Source organism: Melopsittacus undulatus, chromosome 3, assembly GCF_012275295.1.
Source record: "Melopsittacus undulatus isolate bMelUnd1 chromosome 3, bMelUnd1.mat.Z, whole genome shotgun sequence".
NCBI classification, from domain to species: Eukaryota; Metazoa; Chordata; class Aves; order Psittaciformes; family Psittaculidae; genus Melopsittacus; species Melopsittacus undulatus.
In genome coordinates this window covers 29,440,397-29,464,904 of record NC_047529.1, presented here as the reverse complement: position 1 = coordinate 29,464,904, position 24,508 = coordinate 29,440,397, and the positions used below count along the sequence as shown (strand labels likewise).

Genomic DNA, 24,508 nt, shown 5'->3' with positions numbered 1-24,508 from the left:
ATTAAATGAGAGATGACCCTTCAGAAACTGATTCCAAAGTTTGTTTTTATATGCAAGCAAATTGCTATATATATTTATTACATATAATGCATGACTTTTGTATGTTTCATTTCACTTTCAGTGTAAATTGTACTTCTTATTAGGAGAGAAGGATTAGTGTATGCACATTAGCCAGGTGGTTACAGAACTTGCCTGTATGAAACATGATAGATTAAATCCCATTTACACCAATTACATCCACAGCAGCATTTCTACATACAACTTCACATGTGGTTCAGCTTTGAAACTTACCTCAAAGTTAACTTAGGACATCAATGTCTTTATCTGGAACAAGCTAAAGTATTTTTTGTTTCATTTTTACTAATGCATCAGCTGCCTCTGTTGAATCAGAGATTCAACATGTATTTTCATGTTCACAAATTCTGCCAATTCAAATACACATGCTGCAAAATAGAAGAAAGGAAAACAAAGACAACAAAACTCCCACCACTGGTCAATCTGCACATAAAATTACATATCAACATAATTTACAAGAAATGACCTAACGTCTCCCTCAAATCTAACAATCTTCAGTGACGATATATTCTTGACATCTGAAAAAATTTAGGTGAGGAGAAAATATTGCCTACTTCTTTGCTAAAATAACTTCTAGGTTTTCTTTCAAAAGGTTCTCCTATTGCTGGTAGGTAATTCTGCCATATGTGTCGTACATATAGTATTTCATATGCTTTCTATGCAAAAAAGCTATGTATGTATCTTCAGCTTCACACAAAATACCAACAAAGTTCTAGGATCTGTTACTGCTACTATTTTATAGGATTCCAAACAGAAGACAAAAAAAAAAAAAATGTCTCATTTCTGAAACCTAAAATCTAAATTTTAACTAACGTATAAAGTAGGCCAATTAACAGAAGAGACAAGGCAAGGTTATAGCATCACCTTTGCAAGTCAGAGAGACTCCTAAACTTAGGAAAAGCAAAAAAAAAAAAAAAATTGCCATTGTCACACTCACTTTAAATTGATAAATAGAGGGCATAGAGGTTCTGAGCCAAATAGCAGCAGAAAGATACATAACAGCTACAGTGGCATTTTGGGTCAGAACTATTATTTTTATCTAATTTAGGCTAAGGTCATAAAGCATTTTAGCTCACTCTGTTAAATTCAGTGAACCTTACAATTTGCAAATGCCTGATGAATGTCTTTGAATAAGCTATACTATGAATAAGGTGAGTTTCAGGAAGACATTTAAATGGATAGTAATAGCTTTTCCTTGAAGAGCACTTTATTGAAGTGAAATCCCTGAGCTGTACATTGCTGGAGGCTGGGATTGCACACTGTGTGAGTGCCCTGCTCCTGTACCATCCACAAGCATCTCCTGCCAGCCTCTGTCAAAAAGAGGACACCAAGCTGTTTTTATGTACTATACAGAAAATCAGACAGGTATCTTTGCAAAACTTCTCTTTCCCCTCCTGATGCCTACCCCCTCACAGTTACAAGTATTCACAGTCATCATTCCATGGATTTTCTTTTCAAATATTTTTCATTTTAAATCACTGTCAAATTTAAATCAGATTCAGAGGATTGGCTATATCTGAGTGCAACAAGCAAGCAGCTAAGCTTATTTCTTCTATTAACAGGGTAGTGTAGTGCTCTTCCTGCCTAGCATTTTAGCAGAGCATCTTTCAGAAGCATTAGCAGAAGATTACAGTCCTCTTTGATTATCTCAGACCTTAAATTTATTATGCCCCTATCACACACAGCTATTATAGTCAACTGCAGGTTTGTAATTGCTCTCAGTGGGAGAAGGTTCAAGCCCTTTATTTCTTCCTCAGAAGGATATTGGGCCTGATCCAATTCAGGCCAGGCTCAAACTGTTTTCTTCTCTAAAAATCTATTTCCTTATTTTTAGATTAATCCAAGCTATAAGGTATCATTATTCTCTCTGGCCCTTGACCTTCCAGATAACCCTTCTTTATGCCACAAAATAAATGTGCAGGAGAACATAGCACTAATTAAAAGACACCATACCTTTGATTTAAGCATCAAATAAGAACATGATAGCATCACTGAAGGAAAATATCTTTAATATAGTTCATCATATAGACAGAGAGTAAAATCAAAGCATAGCTATGAGTCCATGTTAACAGCACAGACATATTCCCCTCTGATGCAGACACAGTCACTCAGCTGTGTTACCACTCAATTGAACTCAGGAGTAGGATCCTTGTCCATACATGAGGAGCTTCCATTTGCCTCAGCATCCCCCCAAGGTTCTTGCCAACCAGCTCTGAAAAGAAAGAGGCATTCAAGGGTACTTCTCTGTGGAGGCCTTTGACTTGAAAGACGTATGGATAACACGAAACACTCACCCCTGCACATGCATGTACATCACCCGTAATTGTACTCTCATGAGTTTGTACCTGAGTATTTTCTTAAAGTACAATGTATCTTTCCAGTTGTCCTCTGTGAAAACACAAATTTTCATGCTTGTACTTTCAAGACACATAAGAAATATCATTCACTATGAATCAATACAAATAAAACAACGAAATTCAAGATTTTGTAAAAGAACAAAATAAAAGTGTTTGAAGGGGAGGTAGAAATCATGCATTTGCTGCTACTTTTATTTCAGCTTTAGTGGGTTCCCAGGAATTCAGGGTTTAACAGTATCTCAACAGGGCAAATAATCAACACATAAGCTTGGCTTTCACACATTATGAATCTACAAGTTACCTCTGCAAAAGATGCACTTGCCACTCAAATTCCTCCCCTTCAGAATCTCCCACAAAAATTACTTCCAAAAAGGAAAATCAGGAGGGTTCTTCACTGGACAGAGAGACGCTATAATCAGGAAGTGATTAACATGGAAAAAATAGTTGATTTAGGAATTAGCTTTAAGTGACAAGTCCCCTAGCATTTGATTTTGTTCATAATCTGCACTGCAAAGGCAACTGCTCTTCCCAGTTCCTCACTATTGAGTTAAAACAAGAAAAGGACTATAACCAGCTTACAATATTTGCCAACTCCAGCTGCTGGTTTTGTCTTCTGTTTAAATGCTATTCATTTCTCCTTTACTACATTCTCAGCAGAAAACAATTGGCTCTACAAAACTTAGATTCTATATTTAGAAATCTTTCAAAGCTGAGGGCTTTTGGATAAGGAATTTTCATTTAATGATATCAGAAGGATTAGAAAGCATTTTTATAAAGAAACTAACCAAGCTAAGCTGGAAGATGAATATTAAAATGCCTAATTTTAATTGGTAAACTAAAAAGCCTAACAGCCAAAAGCCTATTGCATGATATATAGCACTACTGAGCAAAGTTAATATTCTTTGGATGGATGTCATAATTGTTTATTTTCATAATCTAAAATGTTTTTATTTCATAGATGTATCATTTTAGCACTAAATGTCTTGCCTTGCATACTTATTGTAGGCTAAATTTCCATACACGTATAGTGTATATTACACTTATGTTACTAGAACATACTGTCAATTTTAATTAAAATTTAACATTCTTTTCTACTTCAGAATACAAATCAATCAGTCTCTCCATTCAGCTGCATCATAAAATACCCTTAAGACCCCAAATATTGGTGTTTTATAAATCCTTACGCTATAAGTGCTACAATGTTTTGGTTTACATGTATAGTGACACCTGAGGTTTGATATCTAAGGACTTCTACATTAGCGATGCACTGAAATTTGGACAATTTATGTGAGAGAGGCTCTGGGAAGGCAGCTCAGCTTTTGTAAAACAGTGCTGTGGCATGACACAAAGATCCAAACTGAGGATGTTTGTGAAAAGGCTTTTGCTGAGCCAAAGAGATTTTATGAGACTTCAGCACAGTATAACATTATTATGGCAGGACTACTAGAGCAAAATCATATTTCTGGTGTATGCAAAAAAAAGTTAAAATAAAGACTATTTAGGTTACAAATACAAAATCTACAATCCCCAGAAATTTAGGGAATTTTCACTGTTTCCTATAACAACCTTATCACACTTTTTAAGAACTGTCATAATAAGGAAATAGTTACAGCATTGATTTCCTTCAAACTTTGCTACTGAGAACAGTCCATTTTACAAATTGCCAATTAGTCATGCTCAAATAGTTACTATTACAAATTTGCTGGAATAAATTAACAACTGCTTTGATTATTTTATTTTTTTTTATTTTTAATCTTCTGGAAATTGATCTTTGGGAAATTGAGATTTTAAGTGCTCTACATACTGATTTAAAATATGGAACCTGGAATTTGCCCAAAATGATGATATCCTCATAAAAAGGCAGGCTGGTCAAATTTGCTAGTACGAAGCATAGACATCCAGGCTTTAAAGACCCATGTGCTGAGAGAGTCTCACATTGACATGGCTTTAAAGGTCACATACATACTCTGCCTCAATTGAACCCCAAGGGATGCTGTGGCTAAGCACACAAGATGTTCAGATACTACAATTAGGTTTAAATGGGCATATGGCAGAAGAAATCTGTTCCCATAGGAGGAGAAAAAGGAGAAGTAATATCACAAGCGAAATTAAGAAAAATCAGGATGACAGCATATTACTAAACTAATAGAAGGGGTGATACAAAAGGGAGGAGGCTGAGTTGCAGGGAGAGACTTGAAATTAAGAAGACAATTCTGGGAGCACAGCAATGTGTTCAGTGTTCACACTGACCTTCAGCTGGAGAAAAATGCCTTGCCTTTTTCTTCATTTGGATTTTGGTATATTTCGCATTTATCTAATATTTTCAGTACAAGGCAAATCATCTCAAAGAAAGCTTGATTTGAAAACTTGATAAATGTGGAAGTTTACACAGGGCAAAGTAAATGAGTGAGTAAGGAACAAGATTTCTTCCTCCTATTCAAAAGGAAGGTGTCTTCATACATATGAGGTCTCTAGACCTCATAATCTCTCCAACGCTGCTGCCTGCCTCTGTCAGGGCTAGCTTACAGAGCAGAGGTTAATTTTGCTAACAAATCCGGACTCATCTTTCTCAGATATTTTCTTCTTGGGCTGTCCTTTCCTCTGGCTAGTAAGATAGAAATCAGCCTCAGAAAGAATGAATGTTTTGTGCAACAGTTTTTCTTCTGCCGTGTCTACACTCAGCTCTAAAAGTGAAGCTGCAAATGCAGAAAGCACAGTGCAGACTGCAAGTGCCATTGCAGTGACTGGAAGGACTGGATCGGGTCCTTCTTTCCAAGTATCAAATTTTTGTGGTTCATTTCTTCACTTTGTTTTCCTTAACAGTACATTCTAACAATATTATTTTAATTAAAGTCATATCTATACACAACTTTGACTGAATCTTAATGAAAGACTTTCTGTTGTTGTTTTGGGGTTGTTGGATTTTTTTCTTCCTTTCCTTTTTCAGGCTGGTATTTTTAATTTATAGTTAAAATATCTAATTACCAAAGAAAATGTAATGAAATCCACTAAATGTGAAACAACAAACAGCAATTCCAATTAGCAGGGGGACAGATAAAAGAATTTACATTTCCAAAGCTGTAGCCAGATACCTTTTCTTATTACGTTACCTGTTATTCATTTCATGCTATCAAAGTTCTTTTGCACAACAGAGAAGCATTTATAAATTCCAGCCGTGATTCTTCCCCCAGATAAGCAGCACTGAGAGGGAACAAGGACTGGGCAGCAACAAGAGAAGAAATCTGGGAAGTTTCAATGAGAGTCTGTGGGGAGAAAAGTAGGAGATTTTTGTCCTTTTCTATTCTTCCTACCTGCCTAAATCCCATACACAGGTTTTATTCACAGAAGGACACTCAAACCCATTGGACATTTTTGTAAATGTTGACCATAAAGACAGCAGAAAATTGTGATGATGACAGTAAAACACCTGATCTACACAAAGGAAAAATTATGCCAGAAGACATCTGACTACTGCTGCTTTCATTGATTTTGCTCCCAAGAAGACTAATCACCTACCACAATGTCACTGTGCATCACTCTGCTAAGAAGCTGCACCTCAGCTTTTGTTTACAGACTTTTTTAATTACCTAGTGTGTCTTCTACAAGTGAAGGAACTATTATGCACAAGTAGCAGCACTGTCACCATCACTGCATTCAGGCAGACTCCGGAAATGATTAGCCCAACATGACTTCTTACAAGAGTGAATGTCAAGCTATCTATTGAAAAAAGAACAAATAACTTTTCAACATAAAAGTGGACATTTAACAGAATTCAGGTGGGAAGCAACAATTGTAATGACAATACTTGCGTGCTTATCACACAAAACCTCAGTCTCAAAAGTCAGTTCTGTGGCAAGTTTTAGCATTGTCAGACAAAATTTTCAGCTGATGTAAAACCAGACAGCGTGAGGGATTTTCTCATGTTTCAACTTCCAATCCTAAAAGCCTGAGGAAAAAAAAATTATCTATTTCCAAACATTTATGAGAAATCCAAACCATTTTGTTTAAAGAAATAAATAGCATTGCGAAGGACTGTTGATTTTTCTTGAACTGGTTTTGTGGGAAACACTCTTCTCCTGCCATCCTTTATTTGGTCCCTCCTACTCTCTCTGCTCTGAAGGACTTTGGCTAGCACAGTGGCAGCCAGAACACTCCCTCTAAGGGCAGTGGTGAGGTTTGATCCCAGTTCCAGCTCTCCAAGTAGTCAACTCTGTTATTTGATGATGGGATGATGGGAGCAGGGTAAGTGGCACAGGAATCAAAGTAGCCCCTGTTTCAGGAAAATCAGGAGCATTCCCTTAAAGAATCACATACAGCTGGGGCATAGGTACCCCAGCACCATCCTACCAGGGGTCTTCTTTGTGGAAATTTGGGGATACAGGAGGAAGGGCTGCAGAGAGAAATAGCCTGTGAGCCAGAAACAGAGCAGTGCTGTTCCCTGCCCAGATACCCTTCCTTGCCCAAGTCCTGGGAAACTTCTTGACAAATATTGTGAAGGTCAGCTATAGCTATCAATAACAATATGCATCACCAGCTTTGATGACACTACCAAAGAAAAACATAGAGCTGATTTTATCATTTTCCTCAGTCCTCTGAATCTTAACTTCTATCTACTACATCTTTATTTATTTTGTTATTTACCTTCCTTTGTATTTTCTGCTTGCCATTCCAAAATGCTGGGTAATGCATTCATAGAAAGACGTTCTACTCCCCAGAGCTCCCTGTAATTCAGTGGTGTGGGAACGGATTCACATTGCCACATGTAATGTGTATAGCACTTTGGGACCCTTCTGGAAGAAAGACACTATAGAACCGTCAGATTATTTGCATTTTAAAGGCTCTGGTGGCTATTTCTTGGATTAGGCACTTTAGGTTTGTATTATGTTTCTATGTCCTTAGAAACTGCAGCCAAAATGGAGAAAAAAGTATTTTCCTCACAGTCAGATATGCATTCCATATATTAAGTATTGTATATTTAGCAGGATTCTGATTTTCCTTTCCAATTCCAAAACACACTTATTTTCCAGATTCTGTTTCATTGTATAAAATCAAATCTTTTGAACATTCAAATTAAGGTGCTGCTTTCCGAGTTTAACATAAATATTGCCCTTTCAAAGCAGTAAACCCAAACTCAGAGGCAATTCCAAGCATTCAACTTCCCAGATTACTAGATGAAATAACACAGTTCTTCAGTTCTCTTTTCACAGGGGGAAGCATTCACCAATGCCTTCTACAAACCAGTATCCAGGAAGAGTCAGTAAGGTTGTTCTAAGGGAAGATGTCTGCCTCTTCCTGTAGAAAAAGCACCTGCAGAAAAGGGGAGCTGAAGGAAATGTGAAGAATCCCAAGTTTTGAATGAAAGAAACACTGTAAGTAAAGAAGGGGTTAATATGAAGAGAAGCGTAGGGAAAATAATTTCTGAATCCTCTGGCCCAGGTGTACAACTGATAAAAATAAGATTAGCTTCACTGACTCCAAATTCCAATTTATGCCAGATAAGGATCCAGCTGACTTAATTTTACCTCTTACTTCTTAAAACAATAAAATGACACTATCTATAGACTTGCCTTCAGCAAGAGGTGAGCAGAAAATATTCTCTACCAATGATAAGAATCCACCCCTTTTCAAACAGCTTTTAGCTTTTCTCAATAGTTTAAAAATGCCCCCCAAAGTGGTTTCTTGCCCATATTGTAGCACCAACTTCTGCCATGTCTAATAGGGTTATTCCAGACTGTTGGAATTACTCCAGATACATTAAACAGCAAATGACAGTTCAATCACTCAGTATCCCTCTGACCAAACTTATATATACATACCATACGCTGCTCTGCCAGCACAATGCTAAACTGTCACATTTTCATGTCATTTCATATAAACAGATCCTTTTCCTTTTTTAACTAATTTTTTATAGTGAAGAAGCTGTGCAAAGTGATACTTTTGAGTAGGGGACATAGAGATTACATTTTACATGTGCAAAAAGAGCATCCTATTTTTAAATATTCTGAAGAAGTCCTGCAGTTTATATACTTGCAATGGATGGACTGACTTGATCTGCTTCCTTATTGCATGATGGTCTAATTATACTGCACTTTCTCCCACTTGGAATCGGACCAAAAGTCCACTGCAGTTACCGCAAATCTTTAGGTCAGGACCTTGTTTCATAAGAAATGGTCTGTCTGCAGCAGGATTTACTGCTGGTGCAAGCAGCTATCCAGGGTGGGTAAGGATGCCACAGTCTGGTCCCGAGTATTTTCAAATGCATTCTTCCACAACTTTTCATGCATGTTTTAAAAAGTTTGAGCAAAACTGTCAATAAAGATGATGCTACAGCAGCTACTCTAAAGCATACCACAGTAGAAAGTGTGACAATGTTATCAAATAAAACAAGATAGACATGCATTATTTAAGTTATTACATAGCATTTTGTGTCACACTCAATAAGTAATAGTCCAGGAAGTTTAAATGTATTCTTGATGGACATTTAGCAAAAAATAATTTTAAAATTAATAGCATATGTGGAGAGTATCTAATGGTTTTCCACTCCAAAAAATGAAAGGGAGCTATTTGTGCCAGAAATTGACACTCTTCCAGTTATTGCCATGCTAGGGTAGCTGTGCTCCAATACAGTATACCGTGTGCATAAAATATTCTCATGGTTTAATGTGGGCCAGAAGTGGAAGAGATGGGGGGGGAGGGAAGGGGGGGATGGTGAATAGAAGAAAAAACCCACCACTGATGTAGTTAGGAATTCCAGGCTGCTGGTTATTAAAGTGCCCTTTGGTCACCTGCTACATCCAAATCACAGTGCAGTGATTGGCGTTTGCTCTCGTAAGCAGGTATTGTTTGAGCAGTGGGCAGCTGGAACCCTCTGAGAATCTTCACTTGTCAGAGACGAATCAATCATCTCAAAAGATGTCAGCATCTGCCCAAACCATTTTATATTAGAATAAATGGCAGATGGTGGTGTTTTTATATTTAATCAGTTCCACCAAATGCAGTTTCATCTCTTATAAAACTAAACCATCTGCAGTGTGTAGGTGTACAAATCTAGCTAAATGCCCACTGCAGAGCCTTTCCTCTTAAAGGTAAACTGTACATGTTTAACATTTGTGGTTGCTAAGTTCAATAAATTTTGAAAGCTTTATAAAACTGCTCTGTCTTTATAAATAACTTTATTTTATTTTTTGTATTTTAATTATTTGGTCTCAATGGTCCATGCCTAACTCTCACTTCTGAATCTTATTATGTAAACTGGTCATACTTGACAGTATTAAAATACTTTTGATGGAAGATCATTCCTCCCTTCTTTCTATATAACTGCTAACTTCAGGTCCAGCCTCCTAAAACATGGCACAGAAAAAGACTTAGTAACTTGTCCAACAGCAACAACTTGACCTCAACAGCAGTATAATTCAGTAGATAAAAAGTCTGACCTGGCAGGATCAATCCTGAAACTCTTGACCTTAGTACAGGTTCATCTTGGTTTTAGCATGACTTTCAATACCGTCTCCTATAACAGCCTCATAGACAAACTGGTGAAGTACAGACTAGGTAAACGGACAGTGAGGTGGACTGAAAACTGGCTGAAGTGTTGGGCTGAAAGGGTTGTGATGAGCAGTACAAAGTCTAGCTGTAGATCCATCATTAGTGGAGTACTACAGGAGCTGATACTGGGGCCAGTACTGTTTAATCTCTTCATTAAGAGCCTGGATGATAAGCATAGAGTGTGCACCCTCAGCAAGTTTGCAGGCAATACAAAGTTGGAAGGAGTACTTGATGTACCAGATGCCTGAGCTGCCATCCAGAGGGACCTCCACAGGCTGGAGAAATAGGCCAACAGGAAACTCATGAAGTTCAACAAGGGGAAATGCCGAGCCCTGCAGCTGGAGAGGAACAACTCCATGCACAAGATTATGTTGGGGGCTAACCAGATGGAAAGCAGCTTTACAGAAAAACATCTTGATCTCCCTGGAGAATAGTAAGTTGAACACATACCAGCAATATGCCCTTGCAGCAAAGAAGGTGAACGGCTTCTCGGGCTGCATTAAGAAGAGCTTTTGCCAGCAGATCAAGGGAGATGATCCCTCTCTGCTCAGCATTGGTGAGAAACATCTGGTGTGCTGGGTCAAGCCCTGGGCTCCCAGTTCAAGAGCCATGGACATACTGGTGCAAGTCCAGCAAAGAGCCATAAAGTGCAAGGTCCTACACCTGGGTCAGAGCAATCTCAGGCACAGCTACAGGTTGGGCAAAAAGGAAATTCAGTGCAGCCCTGCGGAGAAAGACTTGGGGGTATTAGTCAATGAGAAAATGAACATGAGCCAGCTTCAGTGTGCGCTTATAGCACAGAAAGCCAATAGTATTCTGGGCTGCATCAAAAGAAGCGTGACCAGCAGATCTAAGGAGGTGATCCTGCCCCTCTACTCTGCTCTCGTGATACCTCACTTGAAGTATTGTGTGCAGTTCTGGTGTCCTCAACATAAAAAGGACATGGAACTGTTGGAACAAGTCCAGAGGAGGCCACGAGGATGATCAGGGGACTGGAGCACCTCCCATATGAAGACAGGCTGAGAAAGTTGGGCTGTTCAGCCTGGAGAAGAGAAGGCTGCATGGAGACCTCATAGCAGCCTTCCAGTATCTGAAGGGGGCCTACAGTGTTGCTGGTGAGGGACTATTCATTAGGGACTGTAGTGACAGGACAAGGGGTAATGGGTTAAAACTTAAACAGGGGAAGTTTAGATTGGATATAAGGAAGAAATTCTTTAGTGTTAGAGTGGTGAGGTACTGGAATGGGTTGCCCAGGGAGGTTGTGAATGCTCCATCCCTGGCAGTGTTCAAGACCAGGTTGGATGAAGCCTTGGGTGACATGGTTTAGTGTGAGGTGTCCCTGCCCATGGCAGGGGAGGTTGGAACTAGATGATCTTGAGGTCCTTTCCAACCCTAACTATTCTATGATTCTATGGTGAAGGAACTGCAGTCTGGTTCTGTGGAAGTTAGCGTTCTTTCAATTTTGTCCCAGTTTGTGGCAGGTTGGTGCTGTCAGTTGCATGGAGAACCTCATGATTTTAAAACAATTTCTACAACAGCATCTAGGTGAGGTTTGACCAACAGCAGTCAGGACAGCTGGTTTCCAATACAGACAGATGAGATTTCATGGGGACAAGAGGTGCAGCAATAGAGCAGTTACACAACTTAGCACTGACTTCAGTCTTTGTGCTTTTTCCGTTTGATTCAGTCAGCACTGATGCCAGTGTGCAACAAACAGTACAAATCAGAACTACTGACATATACTGGACTTTGCTCAGACTAAAATTAATAGTAAAATCCCTTGGAGGGTCTAAAAGTTCCCCAAGTTTCATAAAGAAAAACAGCTAAATTCTCTATCAGAAGTAATTACAATCAAACAATGGAAAATATTAAACATGTATCTAGCTATCTAATATTTATACAGCTTTGGAAAGTAATCTAAAAATAAAAAAATGCCTTAAATTTAGAGAAAAGATCATTTACTCTGCCATAAACTTGCTGCCCTAAATATAACATTTTCCTTAGCACAGTGGTAATAAACATGGTGTGAGGCTTTTGTGTATTATTAAACAACCCTTACTTTTCAACCCCGGCAGTGGCTATACTTTGGGGAATTGCTATGGTCTACAAGAAACAGGGCTGGTGAAGGGGAGGGGAGCACTCTGTAGCCTTTCTATTTTTCTATAAAAATGGAGATGTGAAAAAATTAAATGAGGCTGAAATGTCCTTTAAAGTTACTACCCAGGCAGCCCCTGGAAATGTAGGCACAACAGATAGAAGTAAAGGCTGCAAACCATAGCTTGCATAGAAACAGGCTTCACACAGAGGCTGGACACCCGCACAGCATGAGCAGGATGGGGACAAGACTATGCCAAAAGCAGATGAGGGAAGAGGGAAGAAAGGATATAGCTCAGAAGGGTTTATACCTCAATCATCTTCCATCCCACACAGGAGAGGATCAAGACTTGTGCATGAATAGTTCCTTTCTGGTCCTGTGTCTGGGGCAGAGCCCTACACTCCAGGTCATCTCTTATGGCTTCATGCTGGTCCATAGGGAGTGAGCAGGAGGTATCTTAGCTGGGAAGTAGGGCACCCATCTAGGTTAACGCAGTGGTTTCTGTTTATAGCGATTCATGGAAAGCTTTTCTTCAGTTTCAGCCCAAGCACATTCACAAACACTCCACTCGGGTTTCAGTCTGAGTTTGCCTGTCAAATACGGCTCATTTGAAACCGAGTTACTCCTGAAACTCCTGTTTACTGCATGAAAGTGAAAACTGTCCCTATGCTGCATTGTTTAAGAGCAGGGGGGTTGTAACTTGAGTGCTCAACACTTTTTTCCTCGTTACTAATTTGGTTTGGGGCCTTGTATTCCCTTTAGGTCAATCTTTCTTTCAAAACCTTTTAGGATTCATCCAGGACACATCTGCACACCTTACACAATCCTGGTTTCAATGTAAGAATCTCTTATACTTTTATATCTGGCTGTCTTCACCATACTTTGGTTCAATACAGTTTGTACTAATAAGCAGAAAAGTGGGGCCAAAAGAAAAATCTGTCCTTGAAAAAGTCTCTTGTAAGAGTTGTTGTCTGGGTACCAGGGCAGGACAATGAGAAGGCTAATATCTAGGAAAAGGCAGATTGTCTGCACTGGCTGCTGGAACTGGAGCCTGGGAATTTTCCTAAAGGCAGAAGAATGAAATAAAGCATTGATACAATCCCACAGAAGCGCATATTTTGCCTCGATAAAATCTCACACATTAAGAAGCTGGGGAAGGCAATCTGAGCAAGAAAGAAATCAAGACAAAGAGATGGAGACGGCAGTGGGCCAAGGAAGGAAGTAGGAACCAAATGACACCGAGCTTGTGATTTAGAGGAAGAGCTGTGCACCACATGAGTACTCAGGGGGACAGCCTGGAAGGCTCTGACATAGACAACTCCTGGGAGCGATAGAGACAGAAGAAAGAAAAGGCAATGAGCATATATATTCTTTCTTCTTATTAGAAACATACACATACACATTTTTGTACATAAACAGACATTTTTGTGTTCATAAACATGCTTGCATACATATATATACACATACATTTATGTGTGTGTATGTGTTATTTCTTGCACTATTTCAGTAGAAAAGTGACTAGAGTGCCTGTTTGATATCAGACGTCACATGCCCAACGAATAAATTGTAAACTCACTTTTCTAGTAGGACCAACATTCTCAGCAAAGATGAGCTGACATTAGTCAGCAGCTTGGTGGGGAGGCCAAAGGGGCTAATACAGCTGTGAAAGCATAACAGGCTGACAGGCTGTTTATTGGAAAACTGCCAGAGAAGCCAAAAGAAGAGACCATGTTTCAACTACCCAGTCAAAGCGGTTGAAAAGTCAACTCCCAAAGTACACCACAAACTTGAAGGCTGAGTTTAGCACCAATTTGGGGGTGCCCTACCAATGCTGTGACACATTGAAATAACAGTTTGGTGTTTGTATAAAGTTCTTGCTTGATTCATTCTAAGCTATCAACAAACCATTGGTCCAAAGAGAAAGTCTCTGCAATATTAATTTAATCAAAACCACTACTTCACAATTTCCAAACAGAATTTTTTGTTTTCTCCCAGAACCACACAAATGCATAAACACTTCATCTACAATATCTACATGTTTAGCTGCAGTGGACTGCTCTAAGTGGACTTAACTTCAGCCACAGCTCATGCCATGAAGTACTGTTCTCAGCCACTGCCCTCACGCAATTGAAAATAAGATATATTCTGAGATATACGCAGCTTTCAAAAGCACAACACCACAAGAATAGTACTAATCTTAGCTCACCCAACGTACATAAATATATAGCATGCACATCACACCAAGTCAAACTATGAAGAAGGCAAGAAAGGGGTGATAGGTGGGCAAAGAATTGCCAACACACAGAAGCAGGTCGGTTTTCTGAGGAAAAATTGTGCCAGGGATAGAAAGTAAATGAAAGAAAGCACAAAGTTGTAGGCAGGGAACAGATACGAAGCTGGAAAACTAGTACAGGAAGGTGACATGGCAGTGAAGGCAACATCGGTAACACCTTGAAGATGAGAGTGGGAAGATTTCATGTGATGCAGCTAAACAAGAAGAAACGAGTGGCATAAAAGGAAAGCAAAACTACTACTGGATCACTTCATGTACTGTCATGTCAAGTCTCTGTGCAATTCACAGCTTACAGATTTACCAGCTAACACATTCCTCACTGCAAATTTCTAACTGAGCCAACTGCACAGAAAGTTTTCGATTTGGCTTCACCAAGAACACCGTTTTGCTCACAGCATGAAGCAATGTTGGAGAAGAGGGCTCTTGTTTTCTGTCATTGCCACTGTACAGCACTCAGCACACTAATGGTGGCATCCCTACTGAAATGTACCATGGTTTGTGCAACCCTGTGAGAGACAATGATGCTGAAACAACACCACGCCTATGCTCTACCTACAACAGACACCAGGTGCATTGTGGTCATGAACAACTTTATCACTGAGGAGAGGAAAGAGGACTGTGCTGGTTGCTTTGTCTCAACAATACTACTTCCTAGCTTATTTATAGTGCCATTTTAACAGCCATGGAGGACACATTATTTGGCTGCCCAACTTGGGGAATGCAACTAGCAATAAAGGAGGGGTAGGAACAGCAGGGTACTAAAAATCATAACACATAGGCTACAAGATCATGACAAGTCTCTTTTGTAACTCAGTACAGCAAATATGGATAGAGAAGGGGAGTTTCGGGGTTCACAGTATAATCTGGAGTTCACCTCACCCAACAAAATGCAAATAAACTCCTCTGGGAGAAGTGTAGCTGTTCTGCATTTATACCAAATATAAATGAGAGCAGAGCCTCAGCCAACATGATAACTACTTCTTCTGATTTCTTTTGGCTTGTTTCTTTCTCACCCTACAAAATGCTGTGTAATGGGCAAATGAACATGGAGTTCTCTTGCAATAAATTGGATGAGTGAACAGAGGGAAATCAATTTCTTTATGATGGCTTCTACTATGAACAAAACCAGAATGCCTAACGAGTGCTGGAATGATAGATGGAGTTCGAGGACAGAGTCTATTATTACATTATGTTAAACTAAAACAGCTTTGTTGACTTCAATCCATTTATTCCAAATTTTGCACAGATAGAGACTGTGACTGTAATATACACAGCATACAAAGTTGTGGAGCAGGTTCTGGAAGTTAGAGAGCTTTCTGCTTCTTTTACCACTTAGACCTATCTGGATCAATCACCACCTACGCAACACAGAAGGAAAAACACCCTAACATTGCCAACAATGGATATACCAGATGAATTAACAGGAAATTTCTCTAATTTATGAGGTTTAAAAAAGAAATTCTTATCTGGGTTAGAGCTAAATAGACAGAAATGAAACTTAATCGGCACATTAAATAAATCATTTAGAAATAGCAAAACATGCTCTGTCCCATAGTTTGCAGGTGACCAGCAGAAGTCATGTGTACAAGATATTATCTAGCTCAGAGTCTAAATGAAAATTAAAATCAATGTCATATACAATAATTAGGACAGGTGCTTTTAAATTTTTTAAACATTTCCTCTTGAAGCAATAGTTTTATATTCTATTTTATACTCTTGACACTTACTAAACTAAAAACATTCATACAGAATTACAAAGAAATCCAGACTCCTGCTTCAAAACTCCACCTTCAGCAATTTGAGGTGGGCTGTGCAGCAGATGCTCCACCCTCTCACATCCCTCACCAGACAGCCTACTCAAACCTTATAAATCACTAGACTTTGATAATCTATCAGAGGTACACTAAAGGCAGAAATTAGCATCTGCATTAATGCCTAATCAAGGCTTTTAAAGAAGCTTCCCATTGCCATACGGTGTTGCCCCCTGGCAAATCTGAAGAAAGGCACCAGACCAGAAAAGCACTGTTATCTGAAGCACCAATTCCTACACTGCTGTGAAAGAGGGCTGTTCAACTAATGAACTTCTTTTGTAAGAGAACATCTTTCGTATCAATGTTAGCAAAAGCACTCAAATACTTAAAAATTCAGGAGCCATCCACAGACCTTAGGATAGAGCATTTAAGTAACATCAGGAAGTTACCATTTCTGGGACATTCCCCATGGTGCACATTTCTGAGAGCAGAAAAGGATGATTGAGTTCTTCAGTTTGCTGTAGCTGAGAGATAGTGATGTTTCTGGTCTGCAGATGGCAAGGGAGGAAGCAAGATACTGCTGCTGTCAATGGCATGTTGAAGCCAAAGAGGTCCCATATTCAGACTACAGCCATCTTTGTGGAGCGGACTTTGCGGAACTCCACTAGCAGCACAGCTGAAGATGGCATTTCTGCCACCATTAGGGTCCAGTAACAGGGCATCCTCCAAAGAGCTTATTCTTACATCTATATTCCTGACAAGAAATAAAAAAGTCTGTATATCTGATATTCATTGTCTGTTTATTCCAAATGCCTTTATTCATTGTCCCTTTATTCCTCTTGTCTTTATGTATCCTACAGGACAACATTAGAGGAATGATGGAGCATATCAAAATATGTGTGCTTATTTATTCATTTATTTTATATTTTACAAATTTATGATCTTGGAAAAATGACTTAAAAAGGAAATGTCTGTCTGCAGGCACATGAACCCTGAGGGTTACAGATGGCTGCAATCTTTTGTTGAATTCCAATTTTTTAACTTAATTTTAAAACTGAAATATCAGTCTTCCAAAAATTTTTCCTTTTTTTAATATCCAAATGTTAAAAAAATCTACTTCTGCTTATTTATACCTACTCACATGTTTAGCTGTTATTTTAAAATGCATTCTAAGATCTCCTGTTAACTATTCACCACTAGTCACGGTTTCCAATGACACCTCCTGTGTCAGTCTCTTCCTGAGTAAAAAGGGAAAAACCTTATACTATGACCCAAACAATCGTGATTTATTTTCCCATCCAGAGGTTGAAAGTTGAAATGCAGTTTTGCAAAAGCATCTAAACCCATATTTAATTTTAATTTTGTTACAGGAGCATGTACTTAAAATCAAAAATTTTGCTGAATGGGGTTTGCAATAAGCACATCTTCAATGCTCTTCTGAAGCAAGTCACAAATGCTGCTTAAGTTGGAAAGCTAATTTTCATCACAAGGAAGTTGAATACCATCTTAGAAAACATCTGCCTTTTAGGGTCAGATTCTAAGCTCTGATATACAATTAATAGCTGTAACATCTCAGAAGATGAATAAATACATCTGACAAATGGGGATGCATGTCTGTTGGCCACTCCCAGTTACTAGATAGGCTGTAAGATTTGCATCACACACATATGGGTGTTTCCTGGCTCCCCTCAGCACATGACCTACTTGAGCTTCCTTATGTGGAAGGTTATGGTTTAAGAAGCAAAGTTCATGAATCGTCATCTATAAACCCTGCCCGCAGACAGCATGCTAGAGTAAGTAAGCTACCATGGAACATTTCATGCTTGCAGCCATTGAAGCAGTTTGAAATGCCAACACCTACCTGAAAGTAAAACCAGGCTATTAGAATAAATTCAGGACATTCCTTTTGTCAGCTACTGAATAAAAAAAAATCTCCTGTAATTTTACTTCAGTGCAACACTCATTGGTATAATGATATTCTACATTGAGCAAACCATGGAAAGGTTGGATTCAAGATTTGCAGGGAGGCATTCAGCGTATCAGCCCTGCAATGGGAAAAAATATTCATCAGCTTTGCAGGAGACCTTTGTACGTAGCACAATGCCTCCTAGATCACTGAATAAGTCTGTCCCATCACCTACAGCATATATGTAAAATACACACTGCCTCCCATCCTCTGAGCACAATTTGAGGGGCAAAATCACCTCTCTTTCTGTCAACCCCAACTGTGCAATGAAACCTGTTATTACCTCACTCCTCACTTGGCCTCCTTGGAGAGCAGTGTTCAGGTTTCTTTTCTCCAAGGTACTACATCAGTCGCTATTACCAGCCTTCAGCCTTTGCTAGATCTATTACACATAGTTCTGTAAATATGTTCCCAAAAATTACTTTCCATCCCAGGTCAGGATTCATTGTGTATCAAGAAGACCTATAAAAGAAATGAAGCCATCAGACGTCACGTCATTCTGAAACAACCCCAAAAAAACAAGTCAGCTTTTGGAGGAGACAATAGGCTTTGAACTTGGTAATTACCGGCTATTCCTGATGACTGTACATAGGAAAAGCCACAACCTCCACTGTTCATGGAGGCTGCAAAAGTAAACCCTTCATTATTGTTTCTGCTATATAAATGTTCTTTTGCTTCTCTGTCTATTTAATCTTTATGATGGCTAGAAATTCAATGTTTAAATCAGCTTTAATTATATTTTTTCTCAACTGTTGCAACAAGGTCCCTTGAGTGACCTTTAATTATATTTTTTCTCAACTGTTGCAACAAGGTCCCTTGAGTGACATCTTTATTTGTGTAAAAGGCAGAAGACTTTGCAAAAATGGGTTTTAAAACACTGCTTCTGGCCCACAGAACTATTTCTCTCACAGGACAAAACAGACAAAGAAAGGAGACAGAGTGTTTGCCTACAAAAAAAAATCCCTAAGATGGAAAGAGGTTTCAGGAATCCAGTTAAAACACAAATGTTATCAAGATTACAGATGGCACTGCAACCAGAGAGGACTACAATACTTGGACAGACCCCTTTCAAGGCTATCTACCTAAATTGACTTTAGCATCCAGGACAACTTAAGATTCATAAATCATAAAGCCATCTTCACTCCTCTCCCACATAATGTACTTTTTGTGGTTCATTAGATTTTCTGTGTAAAACAACTGCATTTTTAAAGACAGTTAAGCACCCTAATCTTTGAAAAACAGAAGCCCAAATTCTTCTAAATGTCTGGCCCATTATCAGCTGGAAGCCTGGTCAGATTCAAGAAACTGGTAAAAGCAAATTCAGACACTGCTTTCTTTTCTCTGTTCACCACCAATATATCTTTTTCATATATTGGTCTAATTTAGACTGCAAGCTCTTCTAAGCAGGGAATATGTTTTTACATTCATAGACTGCCCCATAAATTTATGGCATTGGATGCATTTTTATAATAAATAAGAAAAAAAATCAATTATTTCAGTTAAATGATATTCTCCTTACACTAGCAATTGATATTAACACCTCCAGCAATAGCTGATGCTGGTTATATCAATATCAGAGCCTCAGAAAGACCCTGGAAATGTAACTTACATGTTTCTATAGTGTTTGTATTTTGGACTCCTGGAAAGTAATGTAATAAAGCACTGCAATACAAGATGTCTCTTGGCTCCTTGCTGACTTAAAGGCACGCTGCTTATCAGTGAATTAAAGGCAACTTCTTATATTCACATGGCTAAATCATTACTGATGTAAGACTATTACACCAAATGGCTAGAACACATGCAAGTGCAAGGCACTCAGCTTTTGTTCCACTATAAATGTCTTTGAACGCTGATATTATTGCTGTACTTTCCTTTATGTAGGCCTTTTGTCCTTTCAGCTTTTTAAGTGCTTCTCTGGCCCACGTTGCAGGACACACAGTGTGGTTTCAGGCATATAGTTTGCTCTAGTGGAATGCATGCAAAATGAATGCAAAATATGCAGCCAAGATAAGCCCTGGCAGATCTGGAAAGCAGAGCAGAAGAAATAATTTTGCTTGTTACCTTTAAAATCTCTTCCATTTGATAATTATAAAACCAATAGAGGGAGGAAAGCACTTTTCTTTGCCAGACATGCGTATTTTCCTGTAATCGAGCAGAACTTCCCAGGATACCTAGCCTCTATTTGAATCCTTAGGAATTAATTGTTTTATCCACCCATTTCCACAGGACAAGGCCACTAAATAATGAGACCCATAAACCTTCATAATTAAGGAAAAATGCTGATAACATAGAAACAAGCAGAGCCTTTGGTGGCATAAAAGGACACTTTGGCTAGTTAACAGGAATAGCCAATGCATTCCTGATCCTAAGTGCAATAATTTTAACAGCTGGTACCACAAAATAGATTCCATGATTAATACATTTGAAACAAACTTGACTTGCTAGATTAGGGCACTCTGTTCAAGCAGTGGGAGCATTCGTTCAATCGCGCATCAGATAGCCATTGTCTGAAGGTGGTACTGATAGTCGCATTGTAAAGCTGATTCTCTAATATTCTTGGGATGCAATGTACTGCATTTTTTTCATCATTTCCTCTACATGTAAACTGATCTCCTGCGTTGAAGCAGTACTATTTAAAACAAAAGGGTTTGATTTATAGCCAGTCCCCAGCCTCATAAATCACACCTGCAGTGTGGTGCTCTGAGCTCCCTGTGTTCTGCCAGCATTTACGTTTTATAAATGATTTGGGTTTACCTCCCATTGTGATGGAGCCTAATACAATTGCATTCTTCTCTCCCAGCATTCACTCTTGCTGTTGCTCATTATTCCCACTGGGAATTCAGACCTAGTTTTTGCAAGCTTGTCAGGGGGAGGGGATTGGTGGTGGTGTGGGCTTTTTTAAATTAAGGAATGTTGAATTAAAAATTTATGTTCACATTCTGTAGCTTTTTCTATTGCTAGACATACTATGCAGAGGACTTTCTCTCCTTCCCATTGACTAGGCTTATATTTAAGCTCCCATTTGCTAAGCTAATGATTTGGAAGTTAGGACAGCAGCTTGAAATGTCCAGTATAAAGAGTATTTGACCTTCAGAGTAACCCAGGTATGCACATCAGCCATTCTACAAACTGCATGAAGGAGCCTGAATTCTCATTTAAAAATAAAAAAATAAAAAATAATTACTCGAGCCTCCCAAGAGACTAAGTGCAAGGATTTTATTTCTAACTCTCAGACTTTCCCTAAGTGCCTAAAAGATGCTTATATAATATTTTGTGGTTGCCTCTCAAGTTCTCAACCATATAACAGTTCTAGTTAGTTAAGTACCATTCAGACAAGCAGAGATAACAAGACTTGCTTCTTAGAGCTGACAGCCTTGAGTTTTGGTTCAGAGAATTATTCCTAAGTCATGGCACCATTTAACTGAGATTGATAGGATTTGTGCACATTCTTTGATTTCCCCTGTACCAAAACAATCCATGATTTGTTTAATTAATGACCATCATCACTGCCATTTTTACTGTTAAAAATACTGCTACTACCATTTCTAAGCCAACAAAGAATTAATCGTAGTTTGAAGCTGGTAAAAGCCACAAAATCTAAGTTACATTTCTGTCACAAGTACACAATACAGTTTAGGTTCAGTTCTGGAGTCCAGTCTTCTGAGCACTAAAATGGAGTCTGTTACTTGAAGAGACAGTTGCAAAACTTAGGCCTGAGATTTGGAAGGCTGCAACGTGTGTCAACAGAGATCAGGCTCAGACCTAACTAGTTGGAAAAATATTTCTGAAATGAATAGTAGTTATTTAGAAAAGCTACTCCCTTTCCAGCATAACTCACAAGTGGATTGGAATAAGTGGACTTGTTCCAGTTCAATGAAGGATTAAGCTAAACACTTCTATTTTCAAAGTAGATTAAGTGAAACAAGAAGACATTTTGATTTCCGAATTAGAACTGTCCACACATGCATTTATGCAGAAAGAGCTTTTGCACTTTAAAAGCAAACTTTGTTTTTATCCAAATTTATTTTCGGATGGAGGTAGAAAGCCTTGAATTATTGTATCTACTGACTGAAGACTCATATAACAGTATCTGTATGAAAAGTAGTATTCTTTAGTTCATAGTGTGGGCATAAAGATAACCAGTTGTAACAGATCTTTCTTGGTAATGACTAGACTAATTTTTAGAGCCTATTTTGGATTTAGTTACCTGTTTTATAAAAGCTAGTGATTCCAATAAGTGCTTCTAAAATAGACTTTAGTGAATTTAAATGCTCTGAACAACTGTTTAATTCTCCAGTAGTTCAAAATTAGACTTCATTCTGAGAACAAAAAAATCCCAACCAAACAACTAAAACAAAACCAAAACCAAATTTATTCATAATTACTGAGAGGCAAACACTGAATTTTCAGTGCCAACATTTGCTATCTTAAGTTTAAATTTCTTGGATTTTTTTACCCAAACATGATAAAGTATGAAAAAAGATGGTAACTCTGCAAATATTATCCATCTGATATTTTATCTTCTTGCAGGACAAGGTAGCAAAATGACTGCAGGAACCTCCTCCCTCGCTGCAATTCTTGTTTACCATTGGATCTAACTGCAGTAGAATGCAATTATGCAAATCCTGGTACATATGCATAAGGTTAAATTACACTTTGCTGTGTAGCCTTGTGCTGCCCCAAAAGCAAACCTGCAAAGTATGTAACTCCATGCACTGTTACAAGTCTTCTATTATGATTTGCTCTATGAAGTATCTTCAGATCACCAACTTCACGTGAGAAGAGGTTCAGGATTATGGGCGTCCTTCTGTAGCTGCTTCACATGCAACCATGTCTACTGAAATATGAGTTCCATTTTGGGTTTGGTCCACTAGTATTTCAAGTCCTTTTTATCCAACTGCATGTGAGGCAGCATAGTTGTGACACATATCCTTATACATTTGTTTCAAACAACCCTAAAATTCCAATGTTTTTCCCTGAAGGCAATGTCTTTATACAAGTCTTACCAAAAATAAACCTGCAATAAAAGTGCTTATGTAAAAAAATGGATCTTTAGTTAAATGCATAAAGCGTGCTCCCCTGTCAAAGTAGGCATTTGGGTAACTTTGATGTTTGATTTAAATATTAGCAAATGTGAAAAATTTATTGTTGCCTTTACACAAAGCAAAAAGGCATTAAATGTGCCCCAATGTCTTCAATGAATGAAATTCATTTCAGTAAATGTAGATAGGTTTCAGTTAATGACTTTGCTTATAATGTGAAGCAGCAATTATAAGCTATATCTGGAACACTGATAAACTCACCCAATCACCTCTCAGATTAAGTCCAATTTAAGGGGACAACTAAACTTATGCCTGCTAAATTTCCATTTGCACACACAACTGGATAGCTGGAAATGGATAGTTTGATCTGCATACACAGGTTTTACTCATTCAGCATGGACAGTGCTGAAAAAAGGTCTTTGGCATTCTACTGGAAAGGTGCCCTCTGATACTTTACATGCTTGTATTCTTGACATGAACCATCCAGCTGTTTTCTAGAGTCTCATTTATATAATAAGATGTCTTGCAATATTGGAATCAAAATGCCTGCCCCAAATGCTCCTGTAATAGATACACACATTGAAAATACATTTGAGTATCTAGACCTAGCAGAAGAGGAGTGCCTATTTTCACTCTACAGCTCATTTATGCCTAGGAGAAATCAATAAAGAAAATCTAACCAAGAAACCTGCAAAATAAATATCTGATAGATCCAGTAATATGTAACCATAATCAATAAGGAGAGCTTTCCCGGCAGTAAATGACTAGCTGGAAGAATCATTAACTATGAGAAATTCCCAATGCCAAGTGCAATCTGATCCTGAAAACACTTATTCACATTATCAGTCCTTATTCTTACAAAATAATCCTGGTTTGTGAGAGCCAGATTTACTTACTAAAGTAACATCCTGTCTAAGTTCCATAGCATACCTACTGCTTCTTAACAATATCGCTTCTTAGCATACCTATTGGTACGTTAATAAAGTACAATTTTTAGACCATTTGTTAAAAAAGTTCTGCAAATACTACTTACAAAATCACTTAAAAAGAAAAAAAATAAAAGCAGTTGCTTTCTTAAGAGCTTTAAATTTTAAACTTGATTTCTATGTTCCCATGGATACACTGCTTTGTTCCTATAATGGTCTTGCTTCAGCATGGTAAGCAACAGGGAAACAGGACTTACTCTCAACATTTCAATAGGCTTAGCACCTTCATCAGCTAAGTGGTCCTCCAGTGGTGCCCAATGGGATACACAGTTTTTTTCTTTTTCCATTCTGAGAAAGAATTAGTTGTTGTTCATGGCCCCACAGTTGTTCTCAGCACAATAAATACACAATTGTGTCATTTCAATCCAGTACAGCCCAGATACATTTCTCTGGCTGGG

At 38.4% G+C, this 24,508-nt stretch overlaps 2 long non-coding RNA genes across 3 annotated transcripts in view; both read right to left on the bottom strand.

Annotated features, from left to right (window-relative positions):
- The window catches only part of LOC115947201 (uncharacterized), a 129,312-nt gene that overhangs the window by 35,302 nt on the left and 69,502 nt on the right, over window positions 1-24,508 (bottom strand). The window contains exons 5-6 of one of the 2 annotated variants that reach the window (XR_004081149.1): window positions 18,366-18,544; window positions 18,060-18,161 (exon numbers count right to left, since the gene is read on the bottom strand). The exons of the other annotated variant lie outside the window; for it this stretch is intronic. This is a non-coding gene — a long non-coding RNA (uncharacterized lncRNA). Of the gene's footprint in view, window positions 1-18,059; window positions 18,162-18,365; window positions 18,545-24,508 lie in introns of those variants that run through there. 2 annotated transcript variants of the gene reach the window in all.
- LOC115947202 (uncharacterized) lies at window positions 2,112-4,064 on the bottom strand. Its single transcript, XR_004081151.1, has 3 exons — window positions 2,734-4,064; window positions 2,370-2,463; window positions 2,112-2,287 (listed from the first exon to the last, which is right to left on the bottom strand). It is a non-coding gene; the product is annotated as an uncharacterized lncRNA (long non-coding RNA).